Source organism: Xyrauchen texanus, chromosome 3 (genome assembly GCF_025860055.1).
Source record: "Xyrauchen texanus isolate HMW12.3.18 chromosome 3, RBS_HiC_50CHRs, whole genome shotgun sequence".
In the NCBI taxonomy this organism is placed as follows: Eukaryota; Metazoa; Chordata; class Actinopteri; order Cypriniformes; family Catostomidae; genus Xyrauchen; species Xyrauchen texanus.
Window position 1 is genome coordinate 44398625 of NC_068278.1, and position 16322 is coordinate 44414946.

At 43.1% G+C, this 16322-nt stretch overlaps 1 pseudogene; it reads right to left on the reverse strand.

Moving 5' to 3' along the window:
* Positions 1 to 963: 963 nt before the first annotated feature.
* Positions 964 to 10450, reverse strand: LOC127624910 (mitochondrial ornithine transporter 1-like; annotated as a pseudogene).
* Positions 10451 to 16322: the final 5872 nt, after the last annotated feature.

A 16322-nucleotide genomic window follows, 5' to 3' on the forward strand; every position in this document is an offset into this window, starting at 1 on the left:
AATTATACTGACAGCACAAAATGACTTAAAATTATATTTCTAAAATCACTGAACTGTGGTTCTGAGATAAGCAATAGTCATTCACAGGTTTAATCTCAAATGTTCCTTTTGTCTATTAGTGTTTAAGGGAGCAGCATTTCATTTAGTTGCATAATTGTAGTTTACTCCACTGAGTAGGGTTGCACCAGCTATGCGTAAGTTCTCACGTAAATTGGGACGTAAAGTTCACACTAAGGGCTTAGTAACTATTAGTTTGTAACTAAGTCAGTGCTTAATTTGGTTGCACCACCTGTTCTTAAAGCAAGATTTAGCTAGTAGGTTGTAAGCTCTTCGCAAAGTAATGCATAGTTGAATAATATGATGTTCTCCTGTATTGATCCAAAACAAAAGCCTTCACGTTTATACACAGAACTGTTAAAAAGCTGTACATTTCAGTTTGATCTTGTTATGGTTGATGTTCAAACCTTGTCTGCTCGTGTAACTGTCAGCTGTAATAAATTATATCCCCATTAAAACAGGAAACATAATAAAAGTAGATTTGATAAATAGTATATTGGCCCAGTGTAAATAACAATATATAGGAACTGTATCTAAAATAATTAAGGGATGATACATAAATACTAATACAAAAGACTAGAAAAATATACATTTATTCATTTTGATATCCTATATATATTTTGAATGTAGAGTAGATGTAGAGTATGAGATTGTGAATTCAAATGGTAAGGATACATGAATGACAAGACATTTTCCAGGACAATGGATAAAACATGTGTGAATTTTCCTGTGAACCACGAAGTACTGTTAATACTGAGAATACAGTTTAAATGATATCAAGTCACTAGACTCTCAGACCATTATTATTATTATAGTAAGTATAGGCCGACCATGGTGAGTTAGTATAATTTCACTTGGAAGGGAAAAAATACTAATATAAATATAATATAAATAATGTGTGAGTGGTCAAGAAGAGAGCACCATTGTGAGACCAGAATATAAAGCCCTTATACCTGAAAAGAAGAAAAAGGACAGAATAATGAGTTGAAGAGGAACACTGTACTTTTGCAAGCAACTATGATTTAGTTATGTGATTGCTACAGTCTAAATATTTAAACAAAATCAAAATAATTCTGATATAATATGTTAATATTGAACACAGTATAACAGATTGTTCATTCACCTTCTGTTCTGAAGATGTGAATAAAAGTCTTGAAGAAGCCGGCCAGCCTACCTGTCATTAACATGACTTGTATTTTGGATTTAACACAATCATGGGGTACACAACAAGCCAGAGACAAGCCCCCCAGACTGAAAACAATGGGGGCTACACCTACAAAACAAAGAACTCATCAAAGCTGCAACTAATGAACCTACAAATCTGAGAATATATACAAAGCACATTATACACATATGCAGACTCAAACATGCATGAAACGTCAAAATTTATTTTTTGTGATAAAACAGATCCTTATTCCACATTATCTCTGTAATGTCCAAAAGCAGATAAAGTGCTGGCTTCCTGTCTCCAACCACTATGCTGTTATTCTACAGTGGAAAATTCTGTTAGCGCTATCGACTGAGCAAACTGCACGACCAGCTGTATCTCTACATTTAAAACAAAGAGCTCATTGTGTGCTGTGCTGATTGATTTTACATGCATCTAATGTTTGACCTCATCCTTATGACTGACTCATTACGTAGGGTTGGCAACTCCTTGAATACACACCAGTAATACAACAGACCAATCAATAAATGGGAAACCAAGTATGCTATTAGTCATTTAAAGATAAAATATATAAACTGTAGCATGGCATTGCTTTCATACCTATGCCATCCTTGTCACAGTGCATGTACTGATTGAAGAGAGACCGACAAAGCTCATACACTCCAAAGAAACAGAAATATCCAGGCACCTCACGGGCAATTGTGGTAGTTATACCCTGGAAGAACTCTGCAAGACCATCATTGTGCATAATAGACTTTATAACCAACCAATCTGTGCTGAAAAAGACAGACAGACACAATATAATTAAGCTACAGCCTGACACATAATAGCTCCAACAACATGTTCATACTGTAAAACCACTCATTAGTGTGGAAAACCAGCAATATTTAAAGGTGCATTTAAAGTCATTTTTAAGTCATTTGTGATATGGCAAAAAAAGAAAATTACGATTTTTTTTTAAAACTGGGACAATTCACAATTCGATTTGTCAACTTTTCAATGTACTCAGATAAAAATTAATTCCAACATGATACAAATAACATGTACTTTATTAGAATGCAAGGCAACCTGGTTAGAGAAATCAAAGTTTTTTAATTATAGCTGTGCAATAAAAATGCACAAACAAAACAAAAAATGCACCACACAGGAAATGTTCAACATAGTGTAAATATAAACTAAATAAAAAATGAATAAACACAGATATTGAGAAATAAAATAAGATAAGAAAAAAATAAGAAAACTGCACAGTACATCCTAGCTAATGCAGATATTTTATCTAAATAAAGTCTATCTAGAAAGTTATCTAGAAATCAATACCTAGAATTATCAAGTTTATCTAGAATATCTCATTGTATATCAAACCATTTGTATCATAGACTGCTGCTGATAGAGACCAGGGCACCCGGCGCCCTCTAGCGGTATATGCTAAGCAGCGCATAAATATGAAATTATTTATCATTAAAATAGACCCTTCGTTAAGCTCTGCCCCCCTTGGTTACGGTCGCTCTGACATCCTCTGCAGTACTTCCCATAGGAATGAATGGGAAATTTCAGTAAACAGCAGGATTGTTCGAGCAGATATATCACCGTGTAGCTCAATACTGGTTGCCTACTGAAGATAAGCAGAGCTGAGCCTGGCCAGAACCTGTATGGGTTGGAGTGGTGGTGGCATAGTGGCTAAAGCACAGGGCTGTTAATCAGAAGGTTGCAGGTTTGAACCCCATGGCCACCACCATTGTGTCCAAGGCACTTAACTCCAGGTTGTTCCGGGGGAATTGTTCCTGTAATACAGGTGAAACTCGAAAAATTAGAATATCATGCAAAAGTTCATTAATTTCAGTAATTCAACTTAAAAGGTGAAACTAATATATTATATAGACTCATTACAAGCAAAGTAAGATATTTCAAGCCTTTATTTGATATAATTTTGATGATTATGGCTTACAGCTTATGAAAACCCCAAATTCAGAATCTCAGAAAATTAGAATATTACATGAAATCAGTAAAAAAAGGATTTTAAATACAGAAATGTCGGCCCTCTGAAAAGTATAATCATGCATATGTACTCAGTACTTGGTTTGGGCCCCTTTTGCATTAATTACTGCCTCAATGCGCGTGGCATGGATGCTATCAGCCTGTGGCACTGCTGAGGTGTTATGGAAGACCAAGATGCTTCAATAGCGGCCTTCAGCTCTTCTGCATTGTTTGGTCTCATGTCTCTCATCTTTCTCTTGGCAATGCCCCATAGATTCTCTATGGGGTTCAGGTCAAGCGAGTTTGCTGGCCAATCAAGCACAGTAATACCATGGTCATTGAACCAGGTTTTGGTACTTTTGGCAGTGTGGGCAGGTGCCAAGTCCTGCTGGAAAATGAAGTCAGCATCTCCATAAAGCTTGTCTGCTGAAGGAAGCATGAAGTGCTCTAAAATGTCCCGGTAGACGGCTGTGTTGACTCTGGACTTAATAAAGCACAGTGGACCAACACCAGCCGATGACATGGCTCCCCAAACCAACACAGACTGTGGAAACTTCACACTGGACTTCAAGCATCTTGGATTGTGTGCCTCTCCATTCTTCCTCCAGACTCTGGGACCTTGGTTTCCAAATGAGATGCAAAATTTGCTCTCATCAGAAAAGAGGACTTTGGACCACTGAGCAACAGACCAGTTCTTTTTTCTTTAGCCCAGGTAAGACGTTTGACATTTGAAGCCCATGTCCAGGACCCGTCTGTGTGTGGTGGCTCTTGATGCAGTAACTCCAGCCTCAGTCCACTCCTTGTGAAGCTCCCCCACACATTTGAATGGCCTTTTCCTGACAATCCTCTCCAGGCTACGGTCATCCCTGCTGCTTGTGCACCTTTTTCTTCCACACTTTTCCCTTCCACTTAACTTTCTATTAATGCGCTTTGATACAGCACTTTGAGAACATCCAACTTCTTTTGCATTTACCTTTTGAGGCTTTCCCTCCTTGTGGAGGGTGTCAATGATGGTTTTCTGCACAACTGTCAGGTCAGCAGTCTTCCCCATGATTGTGAATTCAACTGAACCAGACTGAGAGACCATTTAAAGGCTCAGGAACCCTTTGCAGGTGTTTTGGATTAATTAGCTGATTAGAGTGTGACACTTTGAGCCTACAATACTGAACCTTTTCACAATATTCTAATTTTCTGAGATTCTGAATTTGGGGTTTTCATAAGCTGTAAGCCATAATCATCAAAATTATATCAAATAAAGGCTTGAAATATCTTACTTTGCTTGTAATGAGTCTATATAATATATTAGTTTCACCTTTTAAGTTGAATTACTGAAATTAATGTACTTTTGCACGATATTCTAATTTTTCGAGTTTCACCTGTAATTGCACTGTAAGTCGCTTTGGATAAAAGCGAAATGCGTAAATGTAAATGTTTCCCTTCTGGGGGACAGGTTGCTGCTGGAAGAGGGGGTGCTCACCCTGTGGTCTGTGTAGGTCCATAATGATGGAGACACTATACTGTAAAAAGGCACTGTCCTTTGGATGAGATGTTAAACTGAGGTCCTGACACTCTGTGGTCATTAAAAATCCCATTAAAAATTGTGTCCTGGCCAAATTTCCCCCATTGGCCCTCATCAATCATGGCTTCCTAATAATACCCATCCATTAATTGGCTGTATCACTCTACAGTGTACTGGTGCACTATGGCTGCTGTTGCATCATCCAGGTGGATGCGGCACACTGGTGGTGGTTGAGGAGTGTCCCTTGTTCATTGTGTAATGGAATGGATAATATTCTCAATTGGGCTTGAATGAAGAGTGACATTGTAAGGCATATTTAGTTCTTTTGTAAAAGCAATTTAATTGAAAACTGTGGAGACTGTGAATCAGAATAAAGGCAAATGGTTATCAGAGTAGCATGAATAGAAAAAAGCATCTGTTAATAGCCATTACACACCTGATAACATTAACAGGGGGCCTGGCCCACCAAATCATTAACTTGGCCCACCTTGAGAACTACACCTACACCCACCCCTCCAACTGTTAGGCCCACCTGGAGTATTGTTAACTAGTCTTTCTCTCTCTCTCTGTTATTTATTTATTTCATTTTATTTGTATTAGTATATCAATTCACCTTTGAATCCCACAATAAGTTTTGGAACCCAATTTGTTTTACTGTAATTTCTAATATTAATAATAATAATTTTACTATACATTGGTAATACATTGCATTTGTAATTTAAGGCTTTTATTTTGAAAGTCAAGTGCCACTGCTGAGCGTTCTATGAAGCCTGTGTTTGAGTGATTGTTTTTTAGTTTCTTTTTTTTTTTTTTTGGTTTGAGTGATTGTTTGTTTGTAGGTAGTAGTTACACAGTAGTGTAATATGCTTCTTATTCAGCATCTGGTAAAATGCTTGCCCTGTGCTGTTCTCAATGCATGTTATAGGTGGACCGAAATGTTGATCATCTACATTCTGCGTTCACACTGCCAGCTACTATGCCACTGCATGTCGTCAGTGGATGGTGGTTAGGTCGCTATGGAGTGTATGGAGAGTCTAATCAGCACTGTTTCTTTGCAATTAATATTATTATTAAAATATTAGTATCACGTGAGCTCTACCATCTTCTATCATATTGGTTGTCGCTCCTGAAAGTCACTCTTCATTTGCATAAAGTTAAACATTTCTCTACTTTGTCGCATCACTGGACACGCCCACATCCGGTCACCAATGGTCACCAGCGCTCATTGAAAATGAATGAGATGAGGTCGTTCCCTTACGACTTCAGTCCACTTGACATTGCATTTACTAATGCATATGGGAGTGCCTTCATACACGACCTATTTGAAACGCAATGTCTCGTTCCTTTCGTCTCAGGGAACCGAGGTTATGTACGTAACCGAGACGTTTTGTCGCTGCGTGTCGCTGGCAGTGTGAACGCAGCTTAAAACGTCAGTTTTGGCCAGGTATCGGATCGGTGCCATCTACATATAACATCTCATAACACACCCACACTGATGCTGTGAACTCTATTTACTAATCATCTCTACAAAGACCTGAAACAATACATAAATGAATAAATTTGATTAACCTCAGAGCAAATATAGGTGACATTATTCATGCTCATTTGGGAATGAGGGCTATTGCAGTTCAATCCATAGTATGCTCTTCTCTGCATTTATTTACAGATAAAAAAGAAAAGGAAAAAAACACTGTGTGTGTCCTATCTGGGTACCTCGTGTCACTATTACAAGTGACCCGGGCAACATTTTGTATTAAATTTTTAGGATAATGTTGATAAAATCCTATTTAAAACTGCTCAAACACATATCACTGCCATAGACTCATTGGAAAATAGAAAATACATGTCAGAGTAATAACGGCCCATGTTTTCTGAAATATTCGGTCACTAGGTGGAGCATACATGGATGTTCACAAGTTTTCTGTTTCGTATTAAAGCAACACTGAAAATATTAGTGAATGCACAATCTATAAATTGTTGTGAAAAGATGAACAGTTAAGCTTCACTTCATTTGACGCTGAAACGTAATTACCTTTCTGAGAACATAGTTTAGTTGAACTGTAATCCAAGCAGGCACTGATATTTTGTTGCTTTAATACGAAACAGGAAACTTGTGAATATTCATGTATGTTCTGCCCAGTGCAATCGAAAATTTCAGAAACCGAATATTTCAGAACACCACCAACAGTTGCTAAGACAGGATTGGTCAGAAACACTTTTAAGGCGGGTGAAAGGCAGAGCCGGCCCAAGGCATAAGCGAACTAAGCGGCTGCTTAGGGCCCGGCGGCCACCAGGGGGCGCCCAAGAGCACATAATTTATTTTATTTATTTATTTATTTTGTGATTATACTGTCAATGGACAATGGTAATTATACAACAACGCAATATTAAATGCAATATTATGTTAACGGGCTGCAGGATGCAAGCACATTCAGACAGCAAAACAGCAATGTCACAAAAAAGGACATATCCTCTGGTGCAAAATAAAAGAAAAAGAAGAAAACAGAGGAAGAGAAAAAAACAGCACGATAAAGGTATGTTAAGTAACTAGGCTAAGTTATGAGCTAACATTAGCTGGCTAGTTAGTTAACATAGCCTATGTAGCATATCTTCTTTTTTAGGAAAGTTTGATTAATCATCCGTAAATAGCCTTGACATCTTAATATATTATTAGTACAACATATTACTTAGCAAGTTTTAGATTCAAGTTTTTGTCTTCTGTGTAAAAAGAACTTTCCTGGGTATATATTTTTGTAATACAAATAAGCTTCTGTTCCATAAACTTTGTACTGATAACAACGTAACATTATTTACATTAGTCTACCATTTTGGGGTCTTTGCTATTATATTCCAATATCATTATGCCTCAATTAGCTAGTTATAGATTAAGAGTTGTTGTTTTAGGAGTACAGATGGCTTGCTGCTGTGTATAATCATTTGTGTTGAGAAAATAACATTTTGTCAAATATTCTGTCAAATATGTACTCTTAAGAAACTTCCTTAGGAGCACTGTTGAAATATTTTGGACGTGGGGCACAACCAACGCCACCTGCCCCAAGTTCCAGTGCTACAGCTGAAGATGATTTTTCAACAATCCCAGATCATTATATTTATATGGATAAACCATGCCTTTGTTTTTGACAGACAGTTGTATTACCTTCTAATATGACATCTATCATGGCTAGCTTTTATTATTATTTTCATCTTTCATCAGGTCCATCCTCTGCATGCGAGGAGCACTTCCCAGCACGTGCATCCACTGATGTGGTCATCTATCCTGTCTGACTCAGAAAGGACTGATCTGGTAAGCAGAGTGCCACTGCCTATAAAGGAAAACTTCACATTCCCTGAAAAACCTGATGGCCAAAGCTTCCACTACACCTACAGAAAGTTAATTAATGTGGAAAAAATGTAAGTGGAGCTGCTCGCTTATTCAAAAAGAAATGATACTGTCTACAGCTTCTGCTGCAAATTGTTCTCTAGGAACTCTACACAAAACTGGTAACAGAGGATCAACAGGATTGGGTAAATATAGGTGTGCTACTGTTACATTTAAAACCGTAGAAGGGTGAAATCATGCCAGGCAGACATTGGTATGTTGTAAGCAACACAGCTACAACTAATAAAATTGATAAGGGGTGTGTTAGATTTATAGTGTGCGAATAATCAAGCATTGACAATATTCAGTCATATTGGTGGCACCGAGGGGCCCCCAAATCAAATTCTGCTTAGGGCCCCATAAAGGCTTGGGCCGGCCCTTGAGAAAGGTCACAAAGTTTGTAAAAATGATCGCTGGTCAGATGTTGTCTAAAGATGCAGTACACATGAAATACGTCACAGAACAAAGTAATAATTAGCAATCTATCTGAATCATCATGGTAAAAGAAGGAGTGGTGGATGCTTGACTCTCCCATTTATAGCCTATCCATATGATTTGATATGAACAATTGTACTAGAAATATTACCGGTGTCTTTTACATCAGTCTCCTGTAACGTTCATTTGGAACGCACACACATGTGCAGTTGATCAGATCGTGGCCGGCATTAAGCGATGATTGAAAAAAATATATATCTTTCTTATTTGGTGGATCGACAATGTATCTAATTATAACATGTGCAAATATTTCCTTGATATAATATAAACTTCGATTTAATGCAAAAATAAAATAAATTATCAAAACATAAATTCAAATTTATCAAGAAAAAACAAAATCGACCAACCCTACTACAATCTGCGTGGATGCAGCATCACGCAAATGCAAAACATTTCAGTTACTGATAGCATCCCAGAAATGCGCTATTCACAGTCAGCCATGATAAATGTATGGACCCTTTACACAGACTTTTATGATGCGTTTCTGCCTCATTTAACAGTGTAAATATAGCAAACTTTTTCAGATTTGCATTTTTAAACTATTTAGCGTAAATGTATAACATTATACTTTATATTATATTAACCTGGAAATAGTTTAAAAAATAATAATTTGCCAGCTCTCTTCTGATGGCCATAATCTACCACTTTCTATTTTTTTCTTTATTTGGAAAGTTGTGGAAACGTAATAGTGGTGTTTTTCTTTTGATGTTAGAGGAAGTGAGTTAGCAAAAATTATATTTGCTGTGGTCTTTCATTCACTCCCATTTATCATTATCGAAGTTTACCCTGCAATCATTTACTTCTGCATTCCAAAACCGGAAATGAGAATAGGGTCCAATCAGAATACAAATGTGTCCAATAACCAAGGGTTACTGATATGGTGTGTTCCATTTTCCTCAGAAGTCAGATGTCGGAGCTGGGGGATGTAGCCATTGTTCGCAATACCAGTCGATAATAACACATAAAAAAGCGGTAGTTTGCACAGATAATGCAGAACTATTATGTCCACTGATAGAGGTTTGATAGTACTGAGTGCACCACTGAGTTTATTGAGATAAAGACAAACAGAAGTGCTAATAAACAATATATTACTACTGTTTCAGTTACTGTTGAAGCGCTGAGCAGCCATTTTGCATTCTGAAGTCGGGGTTGTTGCGTTTCCTCAGAGTTTCTGAGTCGGAACTCTGACTTGAGGGGGTGTTCCAGTTAAAAGATCCTTCTGGGAACTCTGAATTTCTGACTTCCGAGCTCAAATGGAACGTGCCAATATATAGAGAGATGCATATGGCTGGTCAGATTATCTAAGCATGTCAACCCCCATGAAGCAACATTATCCATTTAAATTAACTGCTTTTATTAGGCTACTGATATTACTGAAGTCTTCATCTCATGTGAGTCTACATAATTTCAAACATATTTTTAAAAAGTGCTATTCATTTCTAGTGTACCATTAACTATTGTATAACAGGGAAAAATAACACATTTATTTATGATTTATGTTTTATTTATCTAACCCATGTTAAAATCAATTCAGATAGAGTTAGCATATACATATTTCAGTGTTAAAATAGATGTGGCATGGCAGATTATTTCCCAATCCAACAAACAACTCTACTCCCTATTGTTTCCTGTCACTTCTATACTGTCTTAGAGAATAAAAGGCAAAAGCCCATAAAATAATTAAAAAAAGAAATGTGCACTGTATAAGCGGTGAGGATCACTGATATGCTTTTGACCCTTGGCAATCTTGCCGGAGGTGGTCATATCATGCATAGCCTGCAGTCGGCACTTTACCAGTGGGACAAAGCACCAGAGAGGAGAAAATAGAAGCCACGGAGCCTGCACAGGCTTTTTGCATGTCAATTTACAAAAATAAACAAAGGTAGGGGAAAAACATTAATATGAAAATGTTTTCAGTAGAGCTGTAGGTTTTACACGAAAATGTTTTTTTCAGTAGAGCTGTAGGTTTTACACGGTTAATTATATGAAAAATATTGCGTTCAAAAAACCCCGACAATTAATCATTAATCATGCAATTAATTATACATCGATCAGCCACAATATTAAAACCACCTGCCTAATATTGTGTAGGTCCCCCTCATGGGGTCCCCCAAAACAGCGCCAACCCGCATCTCAGAATAGCATTCTGAGATATTATTCTACTCACCACAATTGTACAGAGCGGTTATCTAAGTTTCCGTAGACTTTGTCAGTTTGAACCAGTTTGGCCATTCTCAATTTGATTTATCTTGTTTTAGAAACAACACTGCATAAGATATTTAGGTTTTTCAGAGAATGTATTTTGAACTTGTGTATTTTACCAGCGCTCAAGAAGTAATCCAAAGTATTTAGAATATGTTACTGACCGTGAGTAATCTAACGAAATATGTTACAAATGACATTTTACAGCATGTATTCTGTAATCTGTAGTGAAATGCATTTAAAAAATACAAATATATACAGATGCAAGGGAATGAATGGCAGAAGAGGTAGGGTATGTTGGATAAATATAATTAGACTAAACTGTGCATTGCACATAATTATTGCTCAATGTGGCAGTTTTAACTGTTCATGAGATGGATAGCCTGATAAACTGTTCCTGTGCCTGACAGTTCTTGTGCTCAGTGTTCTAGTGCCTGTCAGAAGGCAACAGTTCAAAAAGGAAGTGGGCTAGGTGAGTGGGGACCAACGTGATTTTTCCAGCCCTTTTCCTGATTCTGGAAATGTACAGTTATTGAAGGGATGGTAGGGGGCAACCAATAAATCACTCAGAAATCCAAACTATCCTTTGTAGTCTTCTGGTGTCTGATTTTCGTACCAAACCAGACAGTTATTGATGTGCAGAGGACAGACTCAATGACTACTAGTAGAACTGTATCAGCAGCGCCTGTGGCAGGTTGAATTTCCTCAGCTGGCGAAGGAAGTACAACCTCTGCTGGGCCTTTTTCACTATGGAGTCAATGTGGGTCTCCAACTTCAGGTCCTGTGTGATGGTAGTGCTTAGGAACCTGAATGACTCCACTGCTGCCACAGTGCTGTTTATAATGGTGAGTGGGGTCAGTGTTGGGGTGTTCTTCCTAAAGTCCACCATCATTTCCAATGTTTTGAGGGTGTTCAGCTCCAGGTTGTTTTGAATGCACCAGTGAGCCAGCTGATCAACCTCCCTTCTGTATACAGACTCATTGTCATCTTGGATGGCCAACACCAGTCTCTAAAATGACTTCATGACCACAAACATCAGAGCGACGGGTCTGTAGTCATTAAGTTCTGTGATTTTGGGTGTCTTTGGGACAGGAATGATGGTGGAGCTTTGAAGCAGCAGGGAACTTCACACTGCTCCAGTGATCTGTTGAAGATCTGTGTGAAGATGGGGGCCAGCTGGTCAGCACAGGATTTTAGACAAGTGGGTGAAACTCCATCTGGCCCTTGTGCTTTCTCTGTCTATTGTTTGTGGAAGACACAGCACACATCCTCTTCACAGATCTTAAGTGCAGATTTAGTAGCAGGAGGGGGGTTGCGGAAGTTGTTGATGTTTGTGTGAAGCGAAGGTCAGAGAGGGTGTGGGTGTGAGACTGGGCCTTTTAAATCTACAGTAAAACACATTCAAGTCAGCCATTTGTTGATTCCCTACAGTGTTGGGGGATCTTGAATTAAGTAAATCTTACAGGCCTTTCCTCACTGATGTAGGGTCGTTAGCTGAAAAGAATAATAACTCAGATCTGTGGGTCCATATAATGCAAGTGAATGGGGTCCAACACTTTCAAGCTCCAAAAAACACATAAAGGCAGCACAAAACTAATTGTTATAACTGGTGTGGAAACAGGACAAGACAGACGAGAGGTGCGGATCCAAACGCGGTTTTATTAAGGTTGACACAGAAGAAACAAAAGGTAAACACAAAGGAAAATCCACGATGGGAAAACGGGAAACTAAACAGCACGAAACAGATTAAACACGATGAAACAAAACTCAAAAATAACTAAGAACTCGGGTAGGGAACACAGACCAGGCTGACAACATTAAAGACATGAACATCCGCGAACAGCAGGGTAACCTCGGACGGTACCGACAGGGAACAGGGTAACCACGAGGGAACACGAATAACATGAGTAGAATCAGGCACCGACATGAAACGTCATAAACATACAAACAACGATCGACAGGGACTGAACAAAGAACTGGGGTTTAAATACACAGACAAAGTGGAGACTGAACAAGACACAGGTGAAAACACTGATGAGTGTAGGCAGTGACGGAGGCCGGAATTGTGGGAAATGTAGTTTGGACAAAGACAGTGAAACGCGGGCTGAACAACAAGGAAAACACGACATGGAGCGTGAATGGTCACGGGTGAAACGGAAAACACGGAACAGACAAGGAAACGTGACATAAACGTGATAGTGTGACAGAGAACACAGGGCAGACGAACAGGAACGTAACAGAACCCCCCCTAAAAGGACCGGATTCCAGACGGTCCTAAAGCAAAAAAAGGAAAACCCACACAGAAGAACAAAAACAAAAGATCCAAGGAGTGAGGGGGTAGACCCGGGGGAACACAGACAGAGAAAAGGGAGTACAAGGGGCACAGAGACAGACCAAGAAGGCACAAGGGACACGGTGACAGACCACGGGGGCACAACAGGAAATGAGACAGGCCACGGGGCAGAAGGGGCAATTAGGCAGTCCATGGGGGCACAAGGGGCAATTAGGCAGTCTACTGGGGCACAAGGGGCAATCAGGCAGTCCATGGGGGCACAAAGGGACAGGTTCAGATGGCCCGGGGGCTGGCCATAAGGCAAGGGCCGGTTCAGGGGACCCGGGAGGTGGCCACAGGACAGGGACAGTTCGAGGAGGCCTGGGAGGCGGCCTCAGGACAGGGACTGGTCTAGGAGGTCTGGGAGATTGCCGCAGAACAGGGGCCAGTTCAGGGGACCTGGGGTGTGGCTCCAGAACAGGGACAGGCTTAGGTGACCTAGGAGGTGGCCATAGGGCTAGGACTGGTTCAAGGGGCCTGGGGGGAAGAGTGGCCACTAGGGGAGCTGGCGGAACCAAGGAGGACTTCTGAGACGGAGCAGTCGAAGACTTGGGTGGTGGCGCCGAAGGAGGTGCAGGCAAGGCCGCAGGAGACCCTGGGGGCGGAGCTGCAAGGGGCTCTGGAGACGAAGCTGAGGGAGGCTCAGGAGGCTTAGGAGGCGGAGCTGAGGGAGGTTCTGGGGCCTCAGGAGGCGGAGCTGAAGGAGGCTCAGGAGGCAGAGCCGAGGTAGGCGGCGCCGTAGGAGGCTTTAGGAGTGGAGACCTGGAAGGCTCTGGAGTCTCTGGGGGCAGAGCCGTAAGAGGCTCGGGAGGCAGAGCCATAGGAGGCTTAAGAAGCTCTGGAGGCGGAGCCGATGGAGGTGGCGCCGTAGGAGGTTTCAGAGGCGGGGCCCTAGAAGGCTCTGGAGGCGGAGCCGAGGGAGGCTCAGGAGGTGGAGCCGAGGAAGGTGGCGCCGTAGGAGGCTTTAGAGGCGGAGGCCTGGAAGACTCTGGAGGTGGAGCCGAGGAAGGCCTAGGAGGCGGAGCCGTAGGAGGCTCAAGGGGCGGAGCCCTGGAAGGCTTGAGGGGTGGAGTCCTGGCAGGCTCGAGAGACTTGAGAGGCAGAGCCCTGGAAGGCTCGGGAGGAGGCGCCCTGGAAGGCTCGAGAGACTTGAGAGGCGGAGCCCTAGGAGGCTCGAGAGACTTGAGAGGCGGAGCCCTGGAAGGCTCGGGAGACTTGAGAGGCGGAGCCCTGGAAGGCTCGGGAGACTTGAGAGGCGGAGCCCTGGAAGGCTCGAGAGGCTTGGGAGGCGGAGCCCTGGAAGGCTTGAGAGGCGGAGCCCTGGAACTCGAGAGACTTGAGAGGTGGAGCCCTGGAAGGCTCGGAGGGCGGAGCTCTGGAAAGCTCAGGATGCTCGGAAGGCGGACCTCTGGAAAGCTCGGGAAACTCGGAAGGCGGAGCTCTGGAAAGCTCGGGAAACTCGGAAGGCGGAGCTCTGAAAAGCTCGGGAAACTCGGAAGGCGGAGCTCTGGAAAGCTCGGGAAACTCAGAAGGCGGAGCTCTGGAAAGCTCGGGAAACTCGGAAGGCGGAGCTCTGGAAAGCTCGGGAGGAGGAGCCCTGGAAGGCTCGAGAGGCGCTGGCTCTAGGACGGTCCTGGCTACTGGTGCTGGCTCTTGGACGGTCACGGCCACTGGCGCTGGCTCTTGGACGGTCACGGCTACTGGCGCTGGCTCTTGGATGGTCATGGCTACTGGCACTGGCTCTTGGACGGTCATGGCTACTGGCACTGGCTCTTGGACGGTCACGGCTACTGGCGCTGGCTCTTGAACGGTCATGGCTACTGGCACTGGCTCTTGGACGATCATGGCTACTGGCACTGGCTCTTGGACGATCATGGCTACTGGCACTGGCTCTTGGACGGTCGAGGCTTCAGGCACTGGCTCTGGGACGGTCGAGGCTTCAGGCACTGGCTCTTGGACGGTTACGGCTACTGGCACTGGCTCTTGGACAGTCGAGGCTTCAGGCGCTGGCTCAGGGACGGTCGAGGCTACAGGCGCTGGCTCAGGGACGGTCGAGGCTACAGGCGCTGGCTCAGGGACGGTCGAGGCTACAGGCGCTGGCTCATTGACGTTTGAGGCTACAGGTGCTGGCTCACTGACCTCTGAGGCGACAGGCACTGGCTGGGTTACCGTGGTATGCGCCAGTTTGGGTTCGCTGGGCGCTGAGAGCAGAGCCAAGAGGGGTTTAGGGCATGGGGCTGCGGCATGCGGAGGCTGGAGAGCAGAGACCTTTCCCTTCTCCTCTTCCTCCGGCTGATGCGACTGGCGAGCTGGGACACTGTTCCTGGTCAGCGTGGCCTCAGGCTCGCTGGCTGTGGCTGGCGTGGGCGCAGGCTCGCTCACCGTGACATGCGTGAGGCTCTGGCTCGCTCACGGTGACAGGCGTAGGCTCGGCTCGCTCACGGTGACAGGCGTAGGCTCTGGCTCGCTCACGGTGACAGGCGTAGGCTCTGGCTCGCAGACCGGGTAGGCGTGGGCCGGAGGCGGAAACCCGTCTTCTTTTCCTCCTCTGGGCGGACGAGTTGACCGTGCTGGCTCATGGACGACGACAGGCGTGGGGCGAGCTCGCTGACCAGTGGGGCAGGTGGAAGAGGACGAGCCAAGGACGACTGGAGGGTCACCGCCGTGGGAGTAGAGGCAGGATCCTCAACCACACCCACAGTAAGCAGCGAGCCGCATACCAGAAGTGTCTCCTCCATGAACTCGCCGAGCGTCTAGCCACGCGTCGTCGTGGGCAACCGCTCTTGGAGCGAACCGGTCAGGCTAGCCTGGAAAAACACCACTAGGGAGGAGCCAGGAAAGTCGGTGGCGCCCGCCAGGTACAGGAAGTCCCTAATGTGATCCTCCACCTGGCGGCTTCCTTGCTTCAGGTCCAGGAGGCGGCAGCTTGCCCAGAGAACCGCTGGATCCATTGTTGGGTCGATCGTTCTGTTATAACTGGTGTGGAAACAGGACAAGACAGACGAGAGGTGCGGATCCAAACGCGGTTTTATTAAGGTTGACACAGAAGAAACAAAAGGTAAACACAAAGGAAAATCCACGATGGGAAAACGGGAAACTAAACAGCACGAAACAGATTAAACACGATGAAACAAAACTCAAACATAACTAAGAACTCGGGTAGGGAACACGGACCAGGCTGACAACATTAAAGACA